This window comes from Balaenoptera physalus (assembly GCF_965194825.1).
Source record: "Balaenoptera physalus genome assembly, chromosome: 4".
Lineage (NCBI taxonomy): Eukaryota > Metazoa > Chordata > Mammalia > Artiodactyla > Balaenopteridae > Balaenoptera > Balaenoptera physalus.
This window is the reverse complement of record NC_138891.1, coordinates 129,154,520-129,180,406: the sequence shown is the minus strand read 5'-3', so window position 1 is coordinate 129,180,406 and position 25,887 is coordinate 129,154,520. Positions and strand designations below refer to the sequence as shown.

The following is a 25,887-nucleotide window of genomic DNA, read 5'->3' as shown; positions in this document are numbered from 1 at the left end:
CAGATCAATATGATCTCAAATCAGGGATTCAAAGGATTCAATTTCTATCAGCTTCCATTTCCTGAAACTGAATAAACTTCTGGCTTTCTTGAGGATGATGATGATTGATAATGATCTTGATAGAATTGTTAGGTCACAGATTAAAAAACAACAACAGAGACTAAGCTCCTTTTACAGCTCTAGAATGACTACTCAACTAACTTTTTCTTAGTTTGTTGTTTATAAGTGCGTCAATTATAACTCTCATTAAGATTTCCAAAGCCTTTACAACTAACAAAGAAGCTGCGGTTTCCATTGATCCTACTCCTGGGTAAGCCAGTAAAAATGGAAAATGGTTAAAAAAAACAAATCCTGCATGAGTAGCCAAGACAGTAATCAGAAAGCACATTTTCATGTAGATTTCTCAATTGGATTAACTTGACAAGAATGTACCAAAAACCAAGTTACACTCTATTGGGTTTTTTTTTTTTTTTTTATAGGAATGGAATAATATTTTTAAACAAAGCAGACTCAGTGTCTGCTTAGGACCTTGTCTAATTACCTGCAGCAAAACAAGGCAGAGTGGGAAAGGCCCAGAGATCAAATCACCCTACACTCTGTAGAACAGAAAGCACTGAAGGAGCAGACACTGCCCTTTTGAAAATAAAAGCATAAGGTGCCAAAGTTTAACAGAAGTTTGAATTCCAGATAAGCACTCAGAAAATTCTAAGACAGTCAGAGTAGAGTCCTCTAGAAAGGAGAGGGTATTAGCCAAGAATTCAAGGCCACAGACAGAAAGTGAGTTCCTTCACAAATGTCAATTAACATTTGAGAAGAGAAAGTAGGGACTGAGGTGTTCAATCCTCTACTAAAACAGGAACTCAGACCTAAGCCATAAGATTGGGGTCAGGGGAAAATTTACAAAATCATACACTGTCTTTTATGTCTTTGCTGATTAGAGAGAATGGCGTATTTTCTATCACCGAGACAAGGTGTCAGGAAACTATTTCCGTAGAGGCCCAGATAATAAATATTTTAGGATTTGTGAGCCATGCTGTTTTTATCACAACAGGTACTTGGTAAATGAACATTCTTGGCTGTATTCCAGTAGCAATGTATTTACAAAAACAGGAGGCTGGGCCAGACTTTGCTAGTGAGCCATCATTTGCAGACCCCTGATTTAGATGCTAGAACAAAAACATTACCTGTCCTATGACAACTTTGGTCTGAGCTAGTTAGACTAATGTGGTCAGCAGAATTCTGTGCTGGATTTTGGAACCAGAGGAATGGAGTGCCAGGAGTAGTGAGTTATCAGACCACATTTCTTCTCTGGCTTTACCTCTTACTGCTCAACTTTTTGGTTGCTCTAATTGGCCATGCTAGCCTTCTTGTTGCTTAAATATCCAGGAAAGCTATAATCTCAGAGTATTTGATCTTGCTGTTGCCTTTGTCCAAAATAATCTTCTCCTAGATACCTTCCCTTAAATAAGTGTTCAAATATGCCTATATTTGTCAGGGGTGTGTCTGGAAACAGATTTCACCTCAGATGTTCAAATGTGGAGCATATAGTCAATAATCTACTAACATAGTTGTGGGAAAGATGAAAGGAACGGGCAAAAAATGATACGCAGGATCTAACAAGAGCAGAAAGGGAGGATCAAGGGAGGAACCCCAGTACTTTGAGCTAAAAGAGCAATGACAGAGTCACAGCACTTGAGTGAGATTCAAGAGTGGAATAGACACTGGTCTTCATTGAATTGATTTCCTTGATTTTGGAAAAGAAAAATCATGTAGATGAACATATGGGGATGGGTAGAAAGTGTGTGAATTGTTATCTGTATCCCTCAGAGACACCCACTGAGAGTAGACCCTAAATAACTGGGAGAATAGGATGACTGGCTCAGCAAGGGTCAGCCAGCATCTCTTTTAGGCCAACCCTGCACATGCACAATGGGCTTGTTGTGGAGGTAGCCATGGTGGCTGTTGACAACCTCAGCAGCATGGACTCCTTCTCACAGAGGCTGATACAGCTATTGCTGATGCAAAGTATCCATTCTGCTGTCATCAGAAACCAATGATGCGGCCTCGATATGACACACCCTTGAAGAGGCCAACCAACTCCTTGGTTGCAAGTTGATTATTCTGAATCCTTTCCTAAAAGGTCAGCCATTGGACTCAGGTGAAAGTTTGTGTTTCTTGCTCCCAGTGCATAGGATAGTACTACTTACCACCTGAGGATTCACAGATACTCTGATACACAATTCTGTATTATGTAACCTCAGGTAAAGGAGCCTATTTTATGGTGAAAGAGGTATAACAATGGACACAAGCCATTGCATACTAATACCACATCATCCAAAAAGAGGTGGCCTGGGAAAGTGTTGGAATAATTTTTAAAAGTGAAGCTAAGCACAATCTTGAAGGTAATATTCATGCAGCTGGAGTGATGTCCTTTGTGATACAGAATGTACCTTCTTGACTCAATGGTCATTAACTAATAAGATAGACCATGAGATTCTAGGAACCAAATGATAAAAGTAGAAGTGTCCCTATTTTCCTTACTTCCAGTGCCCATTGCTTAATTTTCAAGAGCTGGCCAAAGGCCAGTCCTGAAAACAGGCATTTTGGGGGAGTGTGAATGATCTGAACGCCCACCCTTATTGAGTTAATTCTTTCATATACAGTTAGTTAGGAATATGGAGATAAATATCAAATGAATACAAAAAAAAATCAGAAAATGTGGAAGTGTTTGCTTCTATGTGGAAAAATGAGGAGATGTAAAGGGTTAAGAATGATATTCCTGGTTTGGGTAATAACGCTTATGAGTGGCAAGGCCAGAAGGCATTATGGTTCAAGCCATACATAAAACAGTTATGTATTTCTCTATTACACACTCTAAAATAAGCTATTATCTCTTGTCTGTTCGTAATTGAGATTGGTATCTTTAAAATGACTTTCTTATAATAGTTAAACTGAAATTAACAAATAGTTTTTTTATGGTAAATTATTTCAATGTGTTTAACCCACTGGCAATTTTCTAGACATTGTCTAATCTCTTCCTTGATCCCACTTCCATATGTGCACAAAATACTGTATTTTGGAACATCAGAATCATATCTTGGTACTTTAGTATGCAAATAAACTTTTCTGAATATGTTTAAACAAACAATTTATGTTACTAACCTTAATATTGGTTTTCTATGCTTTTTAAACAAAACTACTTAGATATCTAATGTTAGCAAAGGTATGATGTAAAAACCTTTTCAGTCACTATGTAAGCTGTCGGAAAGAGTGTCAATAGAAAAAAAATATGCCATTCTAAATCTTTCCTTTAGCCAAATACAACCTATAATCTGTGATGGATCTCATGCTAACTTCTCGATTCAAGCATTTGCACTGAAAAGATACTGGTAACATTATAAAGAAAAAGGTAATGGAAATGTAGCTATGCAAATCACACTGTCAAGAGAAGAGTCTTCTTGTGGTTTTTACCAACATATCCATTTCCTTTGCCAGCAAATCTTCTTTAGCATTAGGTAATCAAATTTACATTTGCCACAAGGAGAGAAATGCTTTTGATCTCTTAACAGTGAAAGGACTCTGGTCTGTAATGGAGCAGAACTTTAATTGGACTCCAACAAGGGGTATTATAATCGTTTGTACATATAGGTTTCAAATGAAAAAAGGAATAGAGAAAGAACTGCTGCTGTGGCTTGATAACATATTTTTAGATAGTTTTTGTAATGACCAATGATTCTTTCACAATATTTTATATAATTGATTTGACCTTCTCTAAGACTAAAAAGAACTTGAAATACAACCCTATCATTTTAATATTTGTGTCTATATGTGAAGAAATGAGGCTGAAACTTTTAATAAGAATATAAATTATTTTATTTTTGTGTTATGTATTACAATACATATCAAAATAGATTTCTAGAACCAAATATTTCTTGGAGAAAATATTTTTTTCCTAATGCAAAGGATAGAAGTACTAATAAAAGAGACACTCTCATCCAATTGCTGGAAAATGTTAACACTCATACATACCGAAAGGAACAAGTAGGCTTTATAATGGAACAGGATTCCTAGTATGGTACATAGTTTTGTGTTTTCATTAGTTCTTTTACTTTTATTATGTTTTGAATTAATTTTCTCTTTCTCCCAGGTATTCATCTCATCTCCCAGGTAATCATCTGAGCTAGCGAGTGTAATAAGAATAAATAGAGGCACGTGGCAAAAATGGACTCCGGAAAATTACAGAAATGCTGGCATGCCTTCATTTCTTATGAAGGCTAATGGCCTCAAATGATTAAGTAAGCCACCTTGAAGCAGAAACAAAAATGTTTATTGGAATGTCAAATATAAAATACTTTTACAGAAACAGCAAATGTAATCCCAGATTAGTTCCAGGGTACCACATCTCAGTTCCAAAAGGTTTTCTTTGTTGGAAAAAAAGAAAAGAAGGGGGCTTCCATGGTGGCGCAGTGGTTGAGAATCTGCCTGCCAAAGCAGGGGACACGGGTTCAAGCCCTGGTCTGGGAGGATCCCACATGCCGCGGAGCGCCTGGGCCCGTGAGCCACAATCACTGAGCCTGCGCATGCTCCGCACAAGAGAGGCCGCGATAGTGAGAGGCCCGCGCATCGCGATGAGGAGAGGCTCCCACTTGCCGCAACTAGAGAAAGCCCTCGCACAGAAACGAAGACCCAACACAGCCATAAATAAACAAAATTAAAAAAAAAAAAAAAAGAAACGAAAACACTTTAGATATGTTATAGAAATCAAATATCCAGTAACTAGTGACTTGGCCATGGCTAGGTTAGTAAAGAGCTGAGTTTCTTTTTCTCTGTGTATGCTTCAATAGGGAAATGATTTATTTTCTTTTCATTTACTGAAAGAAGTGAAAGAAGAAATACAATGCAAATTCAGCAAAATAGAGCTAGATCAAACTTGCATAAAATAACAAAAAATATTGTTGACTGATATTTTGTGTAATGATTTAATATAAAGGGTCATTCTTGTTCTTGCTTTGTGACTCTCTAAGAAGATGAGTAACTATTTTTTTTTTATTTGTAATAACAAAGATCATTTTATATCAGTACATTAGATTCTTGTCTGCTTGTGGATCCTATGATTTTACTTACTTCAATTTTAATGTGACTGAGAGACTAAAATATGACCTTTACAGCAGATTGAGACTAATTAAATCAAATGCAGAATCAAAAGGTCTTTTTGGGCTTCCCTGGTGGCGCAGTGGTTAAGAATCTGCCTGCCAATGCAGGGGACACGGGTTCGAGCCCTGGTCTGGGAAGATCCCACATGCCGCGGAGCAACTAAGCCCGTGAGCCACACCTGCTGAGCCTGCCCGTCTGGAGCCTGTGCTCCACAACAAGAGAGGCCACGATAGTGAGAGGCCTGCGCACCGCGATGAAGAGTGGCCCCCGCTCGCCGCAACTAGAGAAAGCCCTCACACAGAAACGAAGACCCAAAACAGCCAAAAATAAATAAATAAATAAATAAATTTATAAAAAAAAAAAAAAAAAGGTCTTTTTGCTTTTGGGTGTTAAGACGGAACATGAATTTGAAAAAAGCAAATTATGTTAAGTAGTTGAAAATTGTCCTAACTAATCATCCCAAAGTATTCATTCAGTTCTTACTTTGTCACTTGCAAATTCATTCTCTTGAATAACAGGGCACTAGCACTTCTGAAACATGAAGCCAAGGATAGCTAGTATGCTAGGATAAAGTGTGCTTCTGAGAAGAATACAATTTCCCTGGTAGATTTGTGTTTACCTGTTTATTTTTAAATATTGTTTATATGTACAAGAAAGCAGGATCTCTCAAGAGCTGTCTGCCCCTTTGTCTAGTTCTTGTTCGATGTTACTCAGTAGTTTTGGACTGATTTTGAGAGAAATTGTATTTTTATAATTGCCACCTATAACTGGCAAAATCACATAAATATCAGTATTTTTACTGTCAAATAATTTACTCCATCTCTCTCTTCTTTCCTTCCTTCTTTCCTCTTTCTTTTTTTCCTTCTTTCTCTTTCTTTTTCCCTTTCTTTCTTTCCCTGTGTCTGAGGGGTGATATGCAGATCTTCATGAAGACCCTGACCTGCAAGACCATCACCCTGGAGGTGGAACCCAGTGACACCGAGAATGTGAAGGCCAAGATCCAGGATAAAGAAGGCATCCCCCCTGACCATCAGAGGCTCCTCTTTGCAGGCAAACAGATGGAAGATGGCTGCACTCTTTCTGATTACAACATCCAGAAAGAGTCGACCCTGCACCTGGTCCTCTGTCTGAGAGGCGGCTGTTAATTATTCAGTCTTGCATTCATAATGCCCAAGGATGGCATCACTCTGCACTCTAGCCATTTGCCCCAATTTAAGATTAGAAATTACCAGTTTCAGTAATAGCTGAACCTGTTCAAAATGTTAATTTTTTCTTCCTTCCTTCCTTCCTTCCTTCTTCCTTCCTTCCTTCTTCCTTCCTTCTGTCCTTCCTTCTTTCCTTCCTTCTGTGTTTTTTCTTCCTTTCCTTCTTTCCAAGGCTGTCTGAAAAGCAAAATATAGTCAAGCAAACAAATATTTTGTGATATCATCACAAGTCATGAAAAAGACTAATATCATTATAAATCACTATAAATAACAATTCAAACATGTCACTATACAGTTGTGTTACAGCAAAATCAATACAACATTTCTTATTTGTATGGGTTTTCCAAATCTTTGGAATTAAAACTACAACAGGAAATAAGGAAGAAATATTCTTAAATGACATATATTTAATTCTTAAATGACATATATTTACATAAAATCATATATAAAATAATGATTTTATAGCATCACAAAATTCATCTTCCTCAAATAAAGATTGATAGTAAATGTAGTCTGCATTTTAGTCCATGTCATTTGCAGTGAATTAAATTATTTCCACACACGATAAATGCTTGAATAATTTGTAACAGAAAAATTACTTGATTTTTGCCCTTTATAACTTTACATGGCACCTACATATAATAATTTAAATAGTAAGTTTTTAGAAGCTAGTCTAACAGGAATTTTTCTGATTCTTCCTTTTATAAGAATACTTAACAGTCCATATCCTTAATAGTTTTATTCTGCTTTTACTTTTTATTGTTCTTTATAACATCACAAATAATAGTCTCAATGTAGTGTAATTTATGTGAAAAAATTATAAAGTGAAACATGCACGTCCCTCGGAGTGTGAAAATGAACTTTTCTCCCCCTTAGAGAACACTGTAATATTCAGCTTTAATAGTCTCTCCTCAGAGTAAAGAAAACCTTTTTGTTTCTTACTATAAAAGAAAGAATGTGTCTATGTCAAGATTTCTTTAATAACCGGGACCTGCTTCTTGCTGTCTTTATATGTACCAGGGTCAAGGGTTCACGAGGTTTAATCATAGCATGGCACATTCTCTCCCGGGGACCAAAATCATGAAAAGCTATCCTGAGAGGAAAATCTACTCTATGTTTAAAGCAAGATTGAAAATATCTTGTCTTTTTCCAATTAATCTGGGCTAACATGGAAATTCATATTGATTTTATTTGACTTACATGTACTCCAAGGAAGAATATCATATTTCATTTTATTTTCCTTTTGAAAACTCATGTATACATTCCAAAATATACCTATTATCCAAAGAAACCACTGAAAAATTTGGAGAATCAGGGATTAAAATTGAGGCAAAATTAATGCAAGTTAAAGTAATAAAAAAATGAAATAGTATTGAAATTATTTGCTAATTGAATATTAAATTTCTTTCAAACTTCCCCATATAATATATGAATTAACTTCAATTAATCTTTCAAACTTGTAAGAGTTACCTATGTTCTAAAAACTCATTTGATGGTCTTGGTCCACATAGAAAAGTGCAAGAGACAATGGCAGTGGCAGCCACGCCTAGAACAAGGGAGAGTCAACTAACAGTTGACGCATCGCCTAGGATGCTACTCCATGAAGACATTTTCTACCTAATATAGCTGACTAGAGAAAGTTTTAAATATTTTTGCTTGGAAATTCCAAATATCTAGCTCCGGGTGTGTTAATGCAAGTTCATGTGCCCAACGCGCAATGAGGCCAAACAAACTGAAACATCGGAGTTTGGAGCAGAGAAAGGTTCACTGCAGGGCCGTGCAAGGAGATGGGTGGCTATGCTCTAAGAAACCTCGAGCTCCCTGAAGGGTTTCAGCAAAACATTTTTAAAAGCCAGGTGAGGGACGGGGGTTGCAGGATATGTGATCAGCTCATGAACAGTTCTCTGACTGGCTGATGGTGAAGTAACAGGGTGGTGTCATAGGGGTTAACATTCTCAGTCCTTAGGCTCCAGGAGGCCTGGGGTTGTGTGTTCATGGTCATCAAGTAGTTAATATCTTCCATTTGGTGGGGGGCTTTCACATCTGTAAAACTACTCAGGAAATGTGCATCAAATACTGTTATATAGGTACTTCAGAGAGGAACTAACTGAGAGGATATGGGAGAATGGCCTATCCCTGGAAGGCCCCATAGGGTCCTGCTTGGTTACAGGTGTGCATGTTCTAAAGGTCCCCAAACCTGGAAGGATGGGATGGCTTTTTTGAAATCATGTGAGATTAACTTAATAGGGACCCTAAATTTTACTGCTAATATACTTAGTTTAAGACCCTGGTAATCCCCATACAATTTTGGGAGTAGATTAACAATAGGGCAGTAAGAATGCAGACATGGTCAGTGTAAAGTTGTTGGATGGGGTTCCCAGACAGACCTTCTTCCTGTTTACTCCAATTTTAGTCTTTGTTCTTAAACAAGACCACAATTTGTTAGGGAAAAACATTTTCCTCCCTTTGTCTTTAAAGAGACTGAGGGTGTCAAAAGATTTTGAGTATGAGAACCAGTGGATTTCAATAGCACATTTAATAGCCATACCTCCTGACCACTCACTCCTTCATTATATGGGGTTCCCTGAACTTACCCATACCTGGATTCTTTCTGCTCATGTGGCCCTCATCAGATTTCAGCTTTTTGTGAAAATTTATAGACAGAACACTGTGCTGGGCTACTCTTGGCAATCCCTCAAGCTAAACAAATTTCTAAAATTTTTTGTAGATCTTAGTTTTCTGTTATTTCAGATTCTCTGTTGTGAAGTGATAACTTTATACTATATTATATACCACATATACTATATTTTAATATGTACTATATGATATATAAAACAATAATAATTGCTGCCATTTATTGAATATATGCATATAGATATATGCAGGCATATATTAATATATGCCACGTAGTTTTAAAGATATGTAGGTATACTTTCATTAATCCTCAGAGCAACTGTATAAAGAAACTCTTGTCTGGAGGCAGTGCTTCATGCATAATGGATGTTTACAGCCATAGTAGGTACTGTGAAGGACTTATTTCTCCAACTACTGGGAATGCTGCCCAGCAGAAAATCTCTCAGCTGTCAGCTTTCTCAAGAAATTGTCCTCTAGTAAAGAACACTATCTTGTCCAAGACCACTTCCCACCTTGGGGCCAGACCCAGTGCAATGAATGGGTTGATGCAGTAGCATAATGGTGCAGACCTCCTCTTTGCACCAAATGTAACAACTCCAAAGGGCCATTCAAACTTCAGAGCTCCCTGTGGGGTTGGCTGAATCTTTTGTTCCTCTTTCTGCCCAATCTTGCTTCCTTTCCTCCCACCTTTGGTAGAGATCCAGAGAGCATATCCCAATAAGCTTCCAGCAAGCTAATCTTCAGGTCAACTTGGTCACTGCAACAGTGATCATACAATTTGTTGTCCAATCTAAGACTTTTTGCAAGTGAAAGAGTGTGCTAATCAGATGGAATGCAGGTACAACGGGCATAGACTAAAATGGGCCAAGTGAACTGAGACTTACTGTCACTCTAACTAAGTTTGATATAAAATAACCATGAGTTCAATACCATCTGACTAGTTGTGGAATGTTAGGCTGATGATTAACCTAAATCTCACTCTCCTCATGTGTAAAACTGAGATAATACCTGCTTCAGTGGTAAATGGAAGATGTGATTAAGATAATGTACATAAAATATAGGTATAATGCATGGGACTTAATACATGGTAGCTCTTACGATCATTATATCCAGTTTACAGATGAAAATGTGAAAATCAGAGAGACTAAGTAAATACAAATTTTACCCATCTCATTAAGTGGAACAGTCAGAATTTAAATTCAGTTTTCTGACTCCAAAACCCATCCTAATAACCAAGTTGCTAGCCTATCTTTTTAATATACTTTTCCGGTCATTTTAAGAATTCATCCTTTAAAACCTCATAAATTACTTCTTAGTGATCTGATGTATTAAGTACTCTTTTGATTGCAAGTGACAAAAACAAAACAAAACAAAAACAAAAAACCTCAGACAAATAGTCAAAACAGGAATGTGTTCACTCATGTAACAGAAAAGTTCAGGGGAATTCTGTGTTCAAGCCTGGCTGATTCCATATCCTTGAAAAGTAATATGAGAATTTTACATTTCTCATTTCGTATCTGGGCTGCTTTTTTCAGTCCTGGTTTGTTTTCAGTCACACTTTTCTGCAAGTTTAGAAAGATGGCTATTAGCAGCTTCAGGCCAGTGTAGCATGTAATTCCTGAGCTGGGAAAAGCAAAACCTTCTCCTAATCCCTTACAAGACTGTTTTGGTCCTATTTGGCCTCTATGCCCTTCAGAATTTTATACTTTTCCTTCTCTCTTTAAACCTCCAATACTTCCCCTTCCTTTCTCAGCTAATTGCCTGATTTTTCATTTCACTGAGAAAATTAAATCAATTAAAAGAGAAAATTTCCTGATGCTTCCACACCAGATATGTCAGCATACTGCATTTGAAATCATAGATTTTGCTTTCCTTTCTTTGAGAGTGGTTGGTCTGTTCACGTTCCTACCAAAGACCAAACCACATCCCATCCTCTTACTAGATAACTTTTCCTGAAAATTATACTTTCTGGCTTATTACCCATGATGTCTGGCTTCTCCCTCTACTGAATCATCCCCATCAACATTTGTTTTACAGAACGTACTATGATTCAAATATCTCTTTTAATTCAATAAGTGAAAGAAAATTGATGCTTAAATTTAGCCTTAATGATTGGTTCAGAATGTAAAAGTACCTTTTATACTGAGTTTGATTCTATTTAAATACCGTCTTCAAAATATAACTCTCCAAACATGCATTTCATTGCTTCTTTTTTTTTTTTTCCTGCTTTTCTCCCTCTAAATAAATGTACCTGCTACTGTCCTATTTTCTATTCCTTCAGATCCTCATTTTTCACTAATTGAGAGTAAACAGTAATGATAATTAAACAATTGGGTGAAAACCATCTCCTGCGATTGTGCTAGTTACTTAATAGGTGACACCTCCTGTTCAGGTTACTGAGATTCAACCTACTTTAAAACTACTGACCCCAAAAGAAGCTTAAGGAATAATTATTAAGGAGATAATTTTAGGTAATGCCTGTGAGTTTGTGAAACAATGTGTCCAGGCAAGGTTTTAGGACCTTATTTTTACCAGATTTGAGACATATTCAGTGTAGAGAAGTGGTGGGTAGTTAGTCAGAGGTGGCTGCTTTGAAAAGTGAGTTGAATATGGAAATTTTCTCTTGAGTACCCATAATCATTGAATATAATAATGATGAATGTGTTCACATAAGTTCACATGGTGCAATTTAACCTAAAATTTATAATTTCTGAAGATGGAGAAGGTATCAGTGAAGAAATGGCTGGTTTTCAAAGAGAAGAAGCTTATATCCCATACCTATATTACTAAAAAATGAGATCATACTTTAGACTTTGTGAAGTTCATACATGTTGGTTATCTCATTCAAAACTGACATAATTTTGTGAAGAGACACTTGCTATATGTTCAAAAGGTGTAGAAACTAAGGCCAAGTGAAATGAAGCAACTTTCCTAAGGTCATCTAATAAATAAGCCAAGCCTAGCCTGTGGGTAAGGAAAATGGTCACTGGGCTGTAGATGTATGTGCTTATCATTACAGCATGCTATGATTAATCTAAATGTGATTATCAATGAAACTGAACATAAAACCTGGCTCCCTTCAGGGTCTCAGGCGAGAAACTTTGGTGTTTTAATTTTTTTTTGTAAATTGCAAAATTTTACTGATATGTACAGTATTATTATGGGTAAAAATACAGAAGCAGGAGAGTGTAGTCCTACGCACAAGAGGCAAATTATGTTTGAATTAATGAATAGAATTTGAGCATGAGAGTCATTCACCGTATGTCATTTAGCAGCCGTTATGCATGAGGAAGTGTGCTCAGGTGTGGGGATCTGATGCTGAATAAAACAGATACAACTATTGCCTACGTGGTCCCTACAGTTTAATGTTTATTAAATGAATGATGTCTATTTATGCAGCTATAACTGACATAAATGGAATCAATATTTTCCCTCTGATTATTACTAGTCATCATGATCATGCTTGTGGTAGCAAGGATGCCATATATTGTGGGTATAGTGGCAGAGAATTTCTATTTTGGGATAGTCATAGCATAATGAGTCATTCACTAATTCCTATAATAAAGTTTCAAAATTCTATCATATTGTTTGATCAAGGAGAAAGGGAGAAATTTCCATATTTTTCTTAGAAGATAACAATTCCCTAAGTTGTCCCTAGTTTAAATATGATGAGATATCAAATTTGATGCTGCTTAGGGAAAAATAATGAAACAGACACTCATCTGCACAGATTACTTCCTTCTTATTATAAATATTGAAGCATATTTCCTAAGATGCCAAGTTTAAGACTGAGTCTTGATTATAAATTAGACTTAAATCGTGTATATATACATATACATACATATATATGTGAAATCTTATTTTTATCTTATAATTAGTACTTATTTGCAAGTGCTAATGAAATATTTTCATTTTATAATAAATTCTACCATAATGTGAAAGAGAAGTGATATCAGTGAAAATAGTAAAGTAAGGGCGTCTGAACATGATTTCCTCCATAAAAGCAACGAAAAAACTGGCAAAAACAATCTGAACCAAATTTTACGGAACGGTAGAAATTAATCAGATTCTTTAAGGAGACTAGATAGGGTTTATTAAAAAATTTTTGAAAGGAAATTTTAAAGGCTTTATTTTGGTAAAAGCGGTGAGTTTTTAAATGTTTTAACTAGCTTTATTCTCATTCTCCTGTCTATAGAACCATGATAGCCCTAAAAACAAATAGACTTCAATCACTGAACACTAATGGTCTGGAAGCCACAAGTCTCATTCCCAGAGAATTATCATTATTTGACCTGGTGGATAACTCACTGGAAGACCCCACTTACTTCTTTCTGTGACTTAACTTGGGCCTTGCCCAGTGCGAAAAGCCTTTTCCCCAGGACACTTGTTGAAAATATTTGGAGGTAATTTTTTTTAATTTCATGGTAGCCTGAGGTGGTAGATATCAGCAACAACAAAAATAGGCAAACCATGAAGTTTAAAAGAAAAAGCTGTTGGAACTGACATATATACACTATTGATACTATGTACAAAATAGATAACTAATGAGAACCTACTGTATAGCACAGGGAACTATACTCAGTGCTCTGTAGTGACCTAAATAAGAAAGAAATCCAAAAAATAGGGGATATATGTATATGTATAGCTGATTCACTTTGTTGTACAGTATAAATTAACACAATATTTTAAAGCAGCTATACTCCAATAAAAAAAAAGAAAAAGAAAAAGCTGTTGAATGAGATGTCCATTGGGGTTTCGAAAAGTTTTGACAAGTTACTGGGAATAAAATAAAATAAAATAAATAAAAGTTCACACACAGGTGTATGGTGGTGTACATTCCAAGCACAGTGCCTATGTTCAAGAAAGATATGAGAAGGCTAAGCTCTCACCTCTGGCTGACCTGGAGGCTCTGGGAAAGCTGGAAGTGAAGGCTAAGCAGTTTCCAACTGCCAGTCTGGGTGATAGATGTGTGACTCAAAATGCACACAAAGCCTCTCAGCAAAAACTGGCAGAATGATTGGATTCAAGCACTTAATGAAATCTCTGTCCAATCATTCACTAACCACTAAGCTCACTGAACAGAGATGTCAGTGTCAAAACATAAAAAAGAATAAATTCTTGGCAGAATTGGTTCAGAAAAGATACTAAACAAACAACAACAAACTGCAAAACCAATAGACCCTAGGGAGAGGAAAGAACTTAATTTTCAGAATTGTGAAAATTTTATTATTTAAAACGCTTTAACATTTTATTATTTAAATGCAACAAACATGTACAAGACATACAAAGAAAAAAGAAAGTATGGCCCATAAATAAGGGAAATAAAGCAATAAGTAAAATTGTCTATGAGGTAACTTAGATTTTGCTTATTAGACAAAGATTTCAAATTAGCCATCCTAAAAATGTTTAAAGAACTGAAATAACCATGTCCAAAAGAACTAAAAGAAAATATGAGAATAATATCTCACTAAATGGAGACTATCAATATACATAGAAATTATTAAAAAGAAACAAATAAAATGATGGAATTTAAAAATATAATAACTTAATAAAAATTTTCCTAGAGGAGCTTAACAGTGAATTTGGACAGGCAGAAAATAATGAAACAGCCAACTTGAAGATAGGTCAATGAGATTATCCAGTCTAAGGAATAGAAAGAAAAAAAGAATGAAGAAAAACAAAGTCTCAGAGACTTGTGGGATACCATCAAGAATATGAGGATATGCAAAACAGGAGTGCCGAAAAGAGATGGGAGAGAGAGCAAGAGAAATAGAAGGGTATAAAGTATATTTGAAGAAATAATGGTTGAAAACACATAATTTGATGAAAAACATTACCTACACATCCAAGAAGCTCAATGAATTCCAAGTCAGAAAAACTCAAAGAGATCCACAGTTAGATAAATCACAGTTAAACTGTCTGAAGTCAAAGACAAAGAGATACTCTTGAAAGCAACACAAGAGAAATGACTCATGATATACAAGAGAGTGGATAAGATTTTGCATTGATTTCTCATTAGACATTATGAAAGCTAGAAGGCTCTGAGTGATATATTCAAAGTTGTGAAAGAAAATGATGAATAACCATTAACAAAATAAAAAGGCAACCTATCAAATGGAAGAAAATATTTGCAAATCATTTATGTGATAAGAGGTTAATATTCAAAATATATAAAAAACTCATGCAACTCAATAGCATAAAAACCAAACAATCTGATTTAAAAATGGACAGGGGATCTGAACAGACATTTTTGCAAAGAAGTTATGCAGATGGTCAACAGGTACACGAAAATGCTCAACATCACTAATCATCAGAAAAATCAAAACCACAATGAGATATCACCTCACACTTGTTAAATGGTTATTATCAAAAAGATAAGAAATAAGTGTATCCAAGAATGTGGAGGAAAGGAAATACTTATGCACTGTTGGTAGAAATGTAAATTGGTGCAGCCACTATGGAAAGTAGTATGGAGTTTCCTCAAAAAGTTAAAAACAGATCTACCATATGATCTAGCAATTCCACTTCTGGGTATTTATCCAAAGAAAATAACAACACTAACTCGAAAGGGTATATGCACCCCCATATCATTGCAACATTATTTATAATATCCAAGATATGGAAGCAATCTAAGTGTTCATCAATGGGTGAATGGAAAAGATGTATATATATACAAGAGAATATTATTCAGCCACAGAAATCTTGCCACTTGTGACAACAATCTTGCCAAATTTTGAGCACATGGTGCTAAATGAAATAAGTCAGACAGAGAAAGGAAAATACAATATGATCTCTCTTATATGTGGAATCTAAAGAACAATAACAAAACCAAATAAAATGAACTCATAGATACAGAGAATAGATTGGTGGTTTCCAGAGGTAGGGGATGGAGGTGGTCAAAATGAGTGAAGTTGGTAGATGTAGTTGACTCTGCACAATAAGCTCCTACTTAAGCAGGAACAAATCAATAAAATGAAGGCCTTTTCTTCTGGTCTAGCAATTTTTATCAATCTGAGTGCAGGCAGGAAAAAATAGAGACACATACATTGGGTAACTGATAAATATTTAATAAAGGCACTAATTACAAAGTTGTGGCAGAGTTTAGTGAAGCCAAAGAGGGATGACCAGTAACCTTGGGCAAGGAAGGCAAGGGGATCCTTACTACTCCTTGGCCTGACAAAGTTAGAGGAAGGAACAGTTACCAGAACCATGTGAGAAAGAAACTATATCAACAGGGCTGGATAACATGAGCCGTTGTTTTTAGTAAAGTGACACAGTCAACCTACTGCTATCTAACATGGAGAGAATTCAAGGAATAAATACCCCCTTTCTCTCTTCTCACTCTTCATCTTCCTGCTAGTGTTTCCCATGGGCAGCCTGAAGCCATCTGGAAACCAGAGGATGCCCACAAGGTTAGCTTCCCCAGGCAAGGAATGGAGTTACCAAAGGCAAAGTGAAAACATGGGGAACACCAACCAGAGGAGGTGGGCAATAGGGGACCAAGACTCTCTTAGAAGTCTGAGTCCCAGATGTGGAGGAAAGTTGCTGTAGAGCAAGTCCTGCTTCCTCAGATTAGGCATGGAGATTTGATGTGCACCTTGGGTTTTCATGAAGAAGCAGTTGAAGTTGGGATTCTGCAGCATCCAATCCCTGATTGGAGGGGACTCACTCCCAACTTACTCCCAACAATATCCATTCTGTGTGTAGATGCCTGGTTTAGGAGTGTCCTGCCTTGTATCAAGAGAGGGAAATTAGGATGGGGGAATATATGCTGACCTTTTGTGCCTTTAGTTGGCCAGTTATTCTCAAAAAATAGCTTTTAAAAAATCTGTTTTTTTTTTTTTAAATCTGGAATTAAGACTTTTAACACTGCCTTCTGACACCCTGATTTCAGGCTTCTGATCTCTGTCACTGTGAGAGAATAAATATCTGTTGCTTTAAGCCTCCCAGTTTATAGTAATTTATTAAGGCAGCTCTAGGAAACTAATATACTAGATATGTGGTCTTATTAAAACAAACCAATGAACACAGAGACAGTGTCCAACATAGTTTCATGCTTTATTTGTACCCTCATGATGAATAAAGGATGCAGAGTTAACTGTTCTGTGGGCCTCCACTCACTCATACTCTTGTCCAGACATGAGGGGAACCATCCAAGTCACAGCAAGTAGGTCAGAGGATGATGTTTTGCAAGGGATGCTAATAAAACTCTTTACAACATCTCTGCCAGAGGGTATGTCATGAGATCTTCTTCCATTGGGGCCTACATCAAGCTGGGATTGACCTGGAAGAAGCATCTGTGTCTGCTGGCAAGTAGCACGCTTGCATGGTTTACTCACTATCTAGGGGGTCATGGCTTTGAATACCCAAAATTCTTCATATGAAGGATAGATAATGAGGATGTTACTCAAGCTATCATGTTCCAGGTTGGGAATGCTGCACTGGGCATCTGAATCCAATCACAAAGCCATGCAGGAATAAGGCATCCTCTTGGATGGTCAAGTTACTACACGTGACTGCAATTGGTATGTTAGACTGAAAAAGAAAGTTTACAGCAACAAGGCCTAAATAGAAAGGAAGATGTTCATGGAGATCTTGCTAAAATCACAGAACACAGGATTAATGACACCAGAAGTAAATAAATAAATATACCCACTGCCTCAAAAAAAAATCAGTTAGAGATTCTTTGTACTATACTCCTAATAAGAAAAGCTAATAGCTGATAGGTATTTAGTTTCATAGAAGAAACTCTATTAATGGCTGAGTAAAACATTACTCTTTACCCAAGGAAGAGGTTGATAGCTGTTCTAGGATGCAAGCGAAGGTCACATAGCTTAAAAAAGGATTATTGGGCCCTTCCCTAACATCTGCTCTCCTGCCTCCATGCCAGAGCACACAGCTGTCTTGATACCCCACCCATTGCTACAGACATAACATTAATGCTTGGGTTAACTGTTGAGCTTATCCTTTCCCTCATTCATGAAACTACATGAGAGGACGTTCTGTGTCTCTTGTGTATTAAAGCACTTTGACCTTGCAATTAATTTCCAAGGTGATAGTAGTTACATTGCTAGATGATAATAAAAGAACAACAACAAAAGTCAGCAGTGTGGATTAATACGAGAAGAGCCATGGCACCAGGAATGGAGTTGCAGGTTGATGGACTGTATAGCATGTGCAGGTTGCCATGGAAATTATGCAAAAATGGAACTCTGGGCATCCAGCACAGTTAAGAGCTGTTACCAGCCATAACCAAACAAAGAACATGTTTTAAAAATCAGAAAAAAAAAAGGAAAAGGAATTAAGAATGTGGACTGGGAGAACTGACATGAAACGACATGTTTCTGATAATAATATTGAGGGAACTTCTTCCATTTTTTGAGACAAGCATCCAGAATGTTTAAAGTTTGAAAATGATGGGCTTGAGTTAGATGACTAGGTTACACTAAAACCCTCTCATTAACATAAAGATCAGCATCCATCCTCAGTCCCCTGATGATATTTTTTGGCACTGTGTCTACACCTCAAGGTCAGAAAACTCACTTGGAATTCTCATGACTAAGCTAATTTCACTGACTTGGTCAAAGGGGTACTTTCCAATATTATTTTACAGCACAATCTTTGCTAAAGACTGGCTCCTAAGGTTTAATATCCTAATTCAAATCATACACTCCATAATTTCCTGGTATCCAAACAAATCCAATTGGCAGGCATGAACAAAATTTGGCCACAAACACTAGTAATCACTACTTTTTTTCCCAAGCTCTAATAAGAGGCCTGTGGATACAATGTCATTTGCCAATGGCCAGAGCCTTCATATCAACCACAGCCATGAATTTGATTTAGTTTAAAAAGGAGACATCTGGCTAAAATCCACTGCCTGTGGTATGAACTTTGACCAGCCTAGCAGAGCCACCATCCAGCACCAAAATCCCTGAGTAAAGGAAAAAAAAAGGACTAAATAATAAAGAAAATATGGGCAAAACGAGATAAAGCAAAGATTTTTTGAATACTCAAGTGTCAGAATTAATGCTCCTTGGTAATAACGATTTTCTTTTCTTGAAAAGTAGAATATTAGTCCTTCAGTCCTTCCACTTTGCTTTGTCCAGAAAGGATGCTTTAAATAGTTAATGATTATGATGATGATGATGATGATAAAGTAATGACAACCGCTAATAATTATTGGATCCAGGAACTATATTTGCTACTTTATGTCATAACTCTTCTGACCCTCACTAGTCTACCTTCTCAGAACCAGTAAATATTCATACTGATGGATTCAGATGGTTCGGTTCCTGAATGCTCACCCTTAACCATTATGCTCTACCATGTCTCACATAATCAGTGGGAATCCACATAGCGGATGGGAATTAACTTTGATATGTAAAAATAGTGGGAAAATAAAACTATCACTGAAAGGGATTTCTTTACTCTCTAGAACTGGGACAAGTCCATTAGCTTAGTGGTTCCAAAATGCTACATGTCTTATTCTACATCTTTGGAATAGAGGTGATCATTCTGGAGTATCTACCAGATGCCAGACACTGTTCCATGAATTTCAACACAATTTCTCTCATTGAATCAAATTAAAAAATTGTAAGTTTGAAGAATGGTTAAAGAAGTAGGTGAGCGACCTTGGTGTTTTCCTGATTTTATATATATATATATATATATATATATATATATATTCAGGAATATATATATTTGGGTTGTTTTCTTTGTCTTTTTTTTTATAATTGAGCAATAATGAAAAGTTCAATAACAACAGCTAGATTTCAAAATCTGTGTTCATTTTTAGAATGTATCCAATCACTTGTTTTTACAAATGTACTAGGTATTGTTGGAATAGCTAGGATTCCCTCCTTGACTGTATAATAATGTATTTTAAAATATGTATACATTCATGTGCCCCAAATTCAGTTACAAACATGATGAGATTGAGGCTTCATATTCCCAGTGGGCTTCTATAATAAATATATTTTCTTAATTTCTGTTATTATTAATGTCTTTATTTAAGATTAAGAAGTAACTATATGTTGTCCCATCATGCAAGATAAAATATCATAATATTAATGTTAATTGTGCAGTGGCTTTGTGCCAAGTTCTGCTGTAAGTCAATTAAGTCTATTAGTTGAATTAACCTCCAACTGCCAAATTATGTGGGTACTATTACTATCATTCTTATTGTATCTTACAGATGAGGAAAGAAAGACAAGGGGAATTTAAGTAACCACAGAGTTTACCACTGGAAGAGGATGGGACCAGAATTTGAACTCTAACAGCTTGCCTTCCGAATGGGAAATCTTAACTTCCATACATACATATTATCTTTGGATCCTCACCAAATTTGAGATTATCTGATTTCAGACAATTTGAGAGTCACTCAATTTCTTTCAAAGTTCTCTAAGAAAAATCTCAAAAAGATAAGTAACTCCCAGAAGTTGAAATAGCACTAAAACAAGAGTACATACCTGCTGGTCACATTGCTAGGAGAACACTGGTTTCTGTGAACCTCTGTCAAACTCATGAGGGCAAACCTGGGAGCACTTTGAGCACTCTCTCATCTAGGTAAGATCCATGGTATGTCATGGCAACAAGGATAATTTTGTTTAAGGATAGTAAAGGGCAGCTAGTTTAGAAATATAATACCCAACTAGATAATTTTAAATACTTAAATCCCAAAGTACACATAGACATGTCTTTTACTTTCTATTATTATCCATCAGAGTTTAATTCAATCTTGTTCTCTATCCTCATTTACAGCTAGGAAACTATGCAGTAGCTTTATCAGTTGACCTGTGTATATTCCCTCTCACAATTTCCTCCTTATGCAATTTTGGGAAAGCTTCTATCATGACAAAGTTCAATAGGATAGCATAATTGAGTTGCTGGGCAATCATTAAGTAATCAGCATTCAGGTCTCTTTTAATCATTATAGCTAAGACCCTAAAATCCCTTTTGTTAATTGTAACAATTGTTTAATAATAAAAGAAAAATCTCATTCTTCCTCAGTGTTTAACTTTTAGAAACAGGATCTAAAAAATGTTTTTAAAAAATTTTCACATATACACATTACTATATATAGAATAGATAACTAATAAGGACCTACTGTATAGCACAGGGAACTCTACTCAATACTCTGTAATGGCCTATATGGGAAAAGAATCTAAAAATGAGTGGATACATGTATATGTATAACTGATTCACTTTGCTGTACACCTGAAACTAACGCAACATTATAAATCAACTATACTCCAATAAAAATTTTTAAAAAACTTACATGTCAAATTATTCCTCCACACATAATTTCCTGACTCTTATCTTGTGCCAAAATCTCGAGTGTAGATATTCAAAATTGTCACATGAATGTATGTAAACTAGAGACTAGGAAATGTGAATATTTATTCAGGTGATGACACTCCTTGCCAAAATCCATATTCTCTTTTACCTAAGAAGTTTTGTCGTTGATGATATTGCTGTTTAGGAAAACTGCATTCTGTAAATTCCTGGCGAAAGTGAGTGGTCAGAGGGTTGCTTTAAAGCACTGAGAACAAGATTGAGGTTCTACACAAGCTTCCTAAAGATTGCTCACTGTATAGGAATACTTGGCTAGCTCAAAAAATCGCTCAATATTTCTATGGTTGAGATGGAAACCTAGAGCACCCTAACATTTTGGCTGTCTACTTAACTGTCTAAGAAGCTGGAACTTCTCACTAATAGTCTTTTCTGGGAAACAAGTTATTTTCAATTAATAATTAAACTGTTGTTATTTGATTTAGATAGGAGGACTTTTGCCAATGCTTGTATTGAGCACATGCCAAAACACTTATGCCTCGTGCATATCCATTAACAAGAATGCTTTGTTTCAGCATCTACCAGAAAATAAAATTAGAGAAGCATCACTCCCTACTGCCTTCCTTGAACCCATGCATTTGTTACTTATCTGAATTCACCTTAGAGTAAGTGCCTTCCTCCTATATAGGATAGACCTAGTGTAATAGGCTTGCCCTAGAATGAATAGATGAATAGCTTTAGAAATAATTTCAATTGTCATGCAGTTGCACTTCAGTTTTATGCAATTGCTAAATAGGAACATAACTGAAAAGAAAAGTATAATCAATCAATCAAACTATAGTAAGCAATTTTTAGGTGAGAAAACAGTCAAAAGAGTGTAGATTTGGAAGTTTGCCCTACTTGTCAACTATATGTCTCTTTAATCTATCTTGATATTTATCATTAGTCATTAATTTTATCTACTTTTCTGTTCTTAATGCATCAAAGCACTAAATAGGAAGAAGTAAATCTGCATCAAGGGACCACCTAGCCCTTGATTTAAAAATATATAAGCATACAGTCTAAAATAAAGGAGAAATATGCACATGTACCAACTTTCTTTGACTTTGACAACATTCTAGAGTATGCTAATATCGCATGTGAGTTAACTCTCCCCACTCCCAAATAATAACAGGGCATACAAAATTGAAACATAAAATTGTACAAATCCATATTAAGGCTCTCAAATTTAAACTAAGCTTTAAAATTTAGCAATATTGTGAGATCCTTTGTCTTCTAATAAAAAAAGATGCAAGTAAATTCAAATAGAAGATACTCCATATGTTGTCATAATATGACAGTAAAACTTATTCTTTAAAGAAAGATCAGGCTTTAAAAAATTAGGAACAAGACCAAGCATCATCTAGAAGCCAGTTTTGAAAAAAATTTTCTCAGCACTGTGGACAACTTTTATAAAAATGAGAAAACTGAATTTACTGAAAATGAAATTTTGATGAAGTGCTATTGAAGTATTATTCTATGAAATTCCATGTTACGTTAGAAGGAACTAAATGACAACTTTTAGATTATTATGAGACAAATACAATTTACATCTTTCCCCCTAAATTGTGGGATAGTGACTATCTTGGTGTTCTCTGCAAACCATACTACTTTGTTCTTTGTAAATCATACTACTCAAGTTTTAAGTCTAGATCTTAACCCAGTGACTTTCTGAAACTTGGCTTGGCTACAAAAAACAATCCTTGTTCTTTCTTAGCCTCTGAAGGGTAGTAGGCTTTACAATTAATACCATGCAAGTGTCTTCTACTCCGTGATAATCTTTCAAATCTTCTCTTGGTTTCTCAACTTGTCTGTAAACTCCTGGGTCAAGTTTCATGCCTTATACAACGTCTTTCCTTTTGTATCACTTCTGTGTTTCTTAATTATAGTAATTTCTTAACAAGGACTTTTAGATTCATCTGTCAATTTATTAACTGTATTATTAACAAGAAGAACAAAGCCAATTCACACTAAAAGGGCTCTTGATTAGGAAAATTGCCTTCCTCATGAATATAAGGAAGAGTTTTGGTCCTCATTCTCTTGATAGGTAGATTCAACTACACTTCCCATTTCATTAAAAAAAAAAACAGCTTCATTTGGGAAACATCTTTTAAATTGTTTTGGTCTTAACATTACCACCTTTAAATATTTACTTAGAATCTTTATGAAGTTTACACAGGATGTAAAATAAAGATCACTAAAGATGAATGGTTACACTTTAGATGAATAGTTTTATTATTTTTTTCTTTTAGTGTTATTGAGATATAATTGACATACAGCACTGTATAAGTTTAATGTATACAGCATAATAACTTACACATATTGTAAAATGATTGCCACGATAAATTTACTTAACATCCATCATCTCCTACAGATTCAACAAATAGATGGATGGTTTTAAAAGCTTAGTGTTCAGAAGTTAGTCGGATTTTTTGGTTTAAAGTAAGTATAGAACAAGACATGAGAATCTGTGTTTTAAATGAATTCAAAGTGTATCTTAAATGCTCACCTTAAAAGGCGATTTTATTACTTGAGAAGTGTCACTTGTGATGGTTACAATCAGTAATAAAAAGCTAACTACAAGCTTAGATATTTTAAAGAAAAGTATATGAATGAACCGTGTTCAGTCAAGGATGTCAGTCTCTGATCATTTTTTTTTTTGCCTCTTTCTTTGTTCAACTTTATTGTTCTGTGCATTTGCTTATGACTTTCATGAAAGCTCCAGCCATCTTCATCAACCCGCATAATATGTACTTTGCAAGGACCTTTTTAAAGGCCTACTTCAAGTATTCCGAAGCTGGATGAATCAATTGTCCCTCTGTCCTTTGTAGTGATTAATTTGAAGCACTCATGACACTTAGTTATATGAAGATTGATGGAAGATTTCCTTATTTCATTTTTTAATCTCCTTTTCCTTAACTATTTTTTTCTAGAAAAATAAATCATATAGACATGCACACAAAGATAAGGGGTTTCAACATGATAACCCTGAAATAAGTTTTACTTTAATGCTATGCATATAAATAAGGAATGTAAAGAGTAGATACAAAGTAATCTTAAAATTAAGAAGTAATATTATTGAGCAAAAGGCACATTTTTTTTGCCAAAGCTTAAACCTTTTTTTTTCTAACAAATTCAAAACCTCAAGGATTTCAAAATCTTTCGTTATTTATCTTAGCAAAATTTTTCAGACCACTTATTTTAAAAATTATAGTTACTGATTTATTTCACTTTTATGTAGTTAACATAGAAAGTGAAGACAAATTCGAAGATAGAATTACAGGAATAAGAACACCACCAAATGATTTAATAATTTACTGTTCAGAGCATTTATACTTTGTCATCATACATACAAATGAATAGTAAAAGGAGGATAGATAATGAGTCATATGTAATTAAAATTATTATTCAATCTTGAAATGAGTGTCTAAAACCATGGACACTGTAGGATACTGAATAAAAAAGTTTACTTCTCACTCCTCTATTAAAACCTACTGACAGAAAAAAGAAAAGAAAATAAACATATTCAGAGAGAGAATTATAGCCCCAAAACATAAACTGTGTAAAACCTGCCAAATACCATGATATCCCAACTAAAACAAGGCAAAAATCTGAGAGATTTCACATGCATAGTCAATCTATATTCAGAATTTTCATTTTACCAAATGTCATTGTCACTATTTTGGGAGGTGTATCTCAAAAATCTTTTTCTTAAAATAATAAGATCTTACAGAAAGGTTTGCTCATGATTAAAGTAAGAAAGACACTGTACAGTAACTTAGTGTCTAATCATAAAGTGGAAAGTATTTGAAGTTGAAGGAGAATTCAGGGTAATGTACCATTTTTATTTCATAAACTCTGGGCTCCAAATGAAAGGATACTCATAGAGGTAAAGAGAAAAAGCATTAAATAGCAGGTGATAATACAGATATTTCGTAGCCCCAGGAAACTAAACCTGTGTCACACTACCTCCGGAAAGGTGAACGCTAATGAGAGGTATTTGCCCAGTGTTTAGGTAGGAGGAAAATTAGTAAGACAGTATTCCATAACAGAAATTTAAATAAAAGATGATACAAATTGAAACACCATACCAGTCCTTCCAAGTATCTCTTATCTGATCTATTCTAAGAGGAATAATGAGAAATAAATCAATACAGGGTCTATGCATGCATTCTATTCACAAAATATGAAAAGGAAGAAACAAGCATAAGCAAAATGAAGCTGACAAACCTCTATCACAAAGAGTTATCAAAGTAATCAGAGAAAGAATTGAAGCTAATAAAGCAAGTTAACTGATCTCAGGATAGAAATTGAAGTAAAAAAAAGAAAAATAAGGAATTATAGAAAGAAAATCATAGACCATAACACCATAAAGTACATCCAGGAAAATAGTAAATAGCTAGAAGAAATCACACAGAATAAAATGAAACTGACAAAGGCACATTTCAAGTATACAATATAGCATTATTAACTGTAGTTACCATACTGTACATTAGATCTCCTGAGTTTATTCATCCTATATCACTTTGAAGAACATATCCCCATTTCCCTCACTCTCTGG

At 35.3% G+C, this 25,887-nt stretch overlaps 1 long non-coding RNA gene across 1 annotated transcript in view; it reads left to right on the top strand.

Annotated features, from left to right (window-relative positions):
* The window catches only part of LOC309660163, a 193,705-nt gene that overhangs the window by 108,920 nt on the left and 58,898 nt on the right, over nucleotides 1-25,887 (top strand). The gene's annotated exons all lie outside the window — the stretch shown is intronic.